We start from the raw sequence: 5,282 nt of genomic DNA on the forward strand, positions 1-5,282 counted from the left end.
CTCCAGCATGGTGGAATTTCCTCCCACACTTCAGTCACAGAGCGACTCAGATTTTTTATTCAGGCCGGCATCTGCCGGAAAGAAGAGCAGGATTTAATGAAGTCTCAGGGTGTCCCTAAATTTTCTTCTTTCGTCCCTCGCTGAGTTCAGTGGAAAATATTTATAGGCTCCGGCAGAACCTTTGCTGCCCGGAACTTGACTTAAATTTCTTGGTTACCTTTAAGCCTGGCCCTCAGGTTCAGCTCAGATAAATGAATACTTTGTCCTTGTCTGTCCTGGCCCGGGCCCCCTGTGCAATCCTGCATATGAATGCATACTTTGCAGAGTTTTCTAGATCAGTAAACAGTCTGTTTTGGGGAGTTTAAGATGTCACGATAAAACAACTATTTTTGTCCCAGCGGGACTTTTTTCTGTTCTAACAGCTCTCAGTACTCTCTGATTGTATGTGACATTATCACCTCAAATACAGCTCATGTTCCAGCTAAATATATTTCATTCACAGATGGACATTTATACCATTTAAGCTGCTTAAGCACTTATTTTTTCTCCTTTAATCTTACCTGCGTGTATTCTAAATAAGAAATTTACAGTCTGAACATGTATATAAACAGAAAAATAGTCAGCTCTTATAGCTTCCTTGAAAAGAACAGAGATTTTAGAGCATCATATGCTGCCTTCAAGATGACATCTTTTCATCTTGGAGGTCAATGCATTTTTCAACAATGCAGAGCCGCATTCTGCAGATGGCTACATAAGAAGAGGGTACAGATAGTATCCTGTTCGTGTGAACAATTTTGATATGAGACAAAGACATCTTACTGTTACACAACTTGAGACGTATTTGCAGGATGAATGGGGCAGAATTACTCCTGAAACACCTGAAATGTTTCATCTCTTGATATCTCCAATGCTGAAATGTATTAATGGCCGAATCACAATGTGCTGAAAGCTTTACTTTGGGTCCTTTCTTTAAACGTGCTGCACACCTTAAATGCAGAAATTGATGCACACTGACATTAAATGAAAATGGCAAAAAAATACATTGAACGTCTTTGTCTTATGTTGTCTGCAATGAAATAAAATGGCTAAAAGTCTATAAAATTGCTTTTTTTTCAGTGGTATTGTCTTTCTGTGTAATCCAGATAACTGAAATATTGGTGCTTTTTCACTTTGGTGTACAAGTGTACTATCTGAACATAATAATGAGGGGAGAAACCATATTAGATATATTGTACAAAATGGAATATGGTCCAGACAGCAGGGAAATGACACTTTTTTAATACTTTGTTTTTTGTTGCTTTTCCATCATCATTGTATCCCAAAATAAATATAAGAAAAAATAAGGAAACAGAAAAAAAGGACTCCCTCTTCTCCACATGACAATTAAAGGCCTGTGATATATTTAAAATACAGGTATGAGTCCATTCTCTTGTCACTGATGTAAACATTCTCCCATTTTTCTTGATTCTTATTTTACCGGATTCTTACTGTCCATATGATGAATTTTCTTGACAGTTTTCATCCATCAATCTCGTATCGGGCGTTCTTCCTTGCACCATTTCATCACAACTGTTTTTTTTATGGTCCGTCAGCAAGATGTCCAACAAATATCTGCCTTCTCTTTGCACAGTATTTTCCTTTGCATTTGCAAAGTACAGCTCCAGACAACTCTCAGGTACACCATAGCCCAGATATGTTTGTGATAGTCGTTTGAAAATTTCCCCGCAACTGTACAATTTTATAGCAAAAATTAAAAAAAACGAGAGTGGTCTATATGTATATATATATATACAGTATATGTAATATATGCCTCTTATTGTCTCCAACACTGTTATACTGCTGATGGGTATTTATTCGTAATATTAAATCAAATTCTTCCAACCACGTTTTCTCCAACTATGTGAGAGTGTTGTATATGTTCTCAAATATACATCCAACCACCATCTGTGGTCCTCATTCCCAATTCTTTTTTCCGTTTCTGTTTGACATGTGTTTCCTGTTCTCTTCATCTGTTGTTAATGTAATGCAGATATTATTCTAAAACTGACACTTAAAGACAGTCTTACTTTGTAAGTAAAACGTTTTTTACACAACTGCCCATCTTCAAATCTGATCCAACAAACTTTGTAAGGACAAAATCTGTTTAAGTTTAGCTGGCATAGTTAAAACAAATATCAGTCTTTTTTTTTCTTATACAAAGAATCACGTCTATAAGAAATCTGAATTCTGTCGTCATAATCACTGATTAAGTCAGTGAATATTTCCCGGTGATACACATCCTCCTGTTCAGTCAGTCACATCTTTAAAGCCAAAATAATAAGAGACATAATTAATGTTAATTCACAGTAAGCCACCTTATTCTTACCACCTGGTGAGAATTTCAGCCAAAATAATCAGCTTTCAGTCTTGTAACAGATTTTTAACGTTATTGTGCTGCGTTGGGTAAAGACGTTTTGATTTCCTTTGTGTGTGAAATGTGCTCATAAATGAACTTAGCATGACTACAACATAACTGCACACTGATGTTTTTAACCTGATTTAACCTGTAAAATGTAAAATTTATTCTGTTCCCAGTGCAGGAACACACAGGGTTAAAGATGCTGGTGTGATATCCTGCAAACCCGCTGCTCACGTAAAGATTTTGACCTGATGATCGTGTTCATGTGGAAGAAAATCATCTCCCTTAAGAACAGATTATCTGAATTTCTGCACCACATTTATAGGGAATCTATTCAAAAGTCACAGAGGTATTTCAGCCTGGACCAAAGTGGCAGACAGATCAATACCTCTAATTCTGTTACTTATATTCTACAGAAATGAGTGGTTGTGAACTTGTTGGTAAAGTTTAAGGTTTGTACTTAACTGTTTGTTAGTGATTCATCTTCAAATCCTGTTTTGTCCGGCCCTGCTCTCAATTATTAACAAAAAGGCTTATTTTAGTTACTGAACAGATGTCAGTGAGATTGAAAAATCAAAGTTTTCTTTAATCCATGTGTTTTATCATTGTTCGTATCAATATTCCTACATTTTTTTTCACGTCAGTTTCATTACTGTAAGAGTTCGATTTAGAAAGATTAAGAAAGTACATCTAATTTTATGTAACTGGGAACAAGAAGCCCTCAAAGTTCTCATCAAAATCTGATCAAAGAACATCTAAAAAATAGATCTGTACACAGATTTTATCTGAGCACACCAGAAGCTGCTACAAAACAAATAAATGTTGAGAAAATACCATGAGTGGATGGAGGAAAGGATGCTGAGCAATCGATGACGGGTGACAACATATCCTCCTTCTCCCGGGACCTGCAGTGTCTGAACCGTAACCTTCAATGAAAAGCATGTCTGCTAAGCTGTCATCATGGTGATATGATGCGGCAAGGTTGAATAATGTTATTCTGCAGTGAGCTGCATACATTGGACAGTTTCTGTGGAGCCGAAGAAGCTCGTCTGGCTGGACGCCCGGCCGGCTCTTTAATACCATTGGAGTCAGGTTAAGCAGTCTGAAGGAGCTGCTCATCTTCTCAATCAGCCAGCGGGGCGTCCGGGGGCACTGTGTAATTCTGGGAAATTAGTGAAGTGGACTAGTCTATTCTTGAACTGACCTCTGTATATAATACTTGATGCAGCAGAGTTGAGATGCACGATACAGCTGGCTGTCCCCACTCTGAGGAGGGGTAATCTGATAAGTGTTCAGGCATACGTAGTAGATTTGTTAAGCCTCTGAGGGTACTCAATCGTGGCTTCAATTGTGAGTGACTGTTACTGTTGTTACTGTATGATATTTAGTCATGATGAATCCTTCAAAAGCTGCACCAAGAAACTCAGACTGCGGTTACATTAAGAGAGCTGCATGTCTTCTGCAGGTTGTGGAGGTAAGCCTAATATTGGTCCACTCCTTGTTCACTCATTACTCTCAATACATATTTTTTCTAACTCCTCACATACAGCACAGCGTAAAATGTGAGGGCACTTCACTGTAGTACACTAACTAAGCTCCAATTATCCTCAAAAAAATTACCACTTTTCATGGTACTTGGCATACAAGCTGCAGGAGCATCTTGGATCGTGTCTTCTGTTTGTTTATATAATCTGACTGAGATCAGGGATCTGAGGGGGCCAGGTCACCTGCTGCCATGCTTTCGTCATGGTTTAAGTTGATTCCCCATGACTGCGGCTGTGGGATGAATTTCATGTGATCAGATGTTTCCCCAAAGGTTTTGTGTCACTGAAAAGAATATAATCATCTGAAAATCCAGAAACTTTTAAACAACAATGCACATTTAAACAAATACTCGACACAAACATACACATATTTTGTTATGCTTGATGCTAAAGATTTCAATAACGCACGTGTTCAATAAATCAAAAGTTTCACGAAGTATGTTATACTTTATTATGTATAAGCCCAACTTTGTTCTCACCTGCAGCTTAAAATAAATGTCAGAGAAGTTCAGTTCAATTCAGTTTTATTTATATGGTGCCAAATTCCAATGAATGTCATTTCAAGGCACTTCAATGATGCTGTTTGAGCCAATTATGATCCAATGCAATCATAATCAAATCTAATCAAATTAAAATCCAAATTAGTCTAATTCATACAATATCAATTAAAAAGAAAAAGTTGCCTAACTAAGAAAATCAACAGATTACAATGAATAACTCTTTGATTAAATCCCCTGTCCTGAGTCAGCATGAAGTGCTGGTGGAAAGAAAAAAAACTCCCCTTTTAACAGGAAGAAACCTCTGGCAGAATCAGACTTTGGAAGGACTGGAAGACTTATCACGGACAGATTATCACACAATTAGAGGATCAATTATAGGGTCAAGTTGTCCTCCCGTCGCTATTTCTCTGTATTCACTTTGCAGCTTTCTGGTAATTTTATGTATTATCGTTATTGGTTTGGGTCTTTTTTATAATCTATTTAGTGTTGAAATGTCTCTAATATTCTTCTGGCCTTTGTCGATGCAGTTTTGTGTTTCATTGAAGAATCTATGTGTCACTGAAGTTCTTTGCGTCTCCTTGAAGTGGTGTTATGTATCTTTGTAGGTGCTCAGCTGCCTTCAGTTATCTTCTGTCTATTAATTCGTCATGAGTCACTGACTTCACTGAAACGCCTGGCTGAGACCGTGACTCGTTAAGATTGTTAATTTTCCCAATATCACCCCTGAGCGTCTCTGCCTGCACTGCCGTTGCAGCTCGCGCGCTTTTGGACTACAAATTCTCTGTGTTTTGTGTAGTCGAACACTATTGGTCTAAGGAATGACAGATTCAGCCAATCAGA

This window comes from Odontesthes bonariensis, chromosome 5 (genome assembly GCF_027942865.1).
Source record: "Odontesthes bonariensis isolate fOdoBon6 chromosome 5, fOdoBon6.hap1, whole genome shotgun sequence".
NCBI classification, from domain to species: Eukaryota; Metazoa; Chordata; class Actinopteri; order Atheriniformes; family Atherinopsidae; genus Odontesthes; species Odontesthes bonariensis.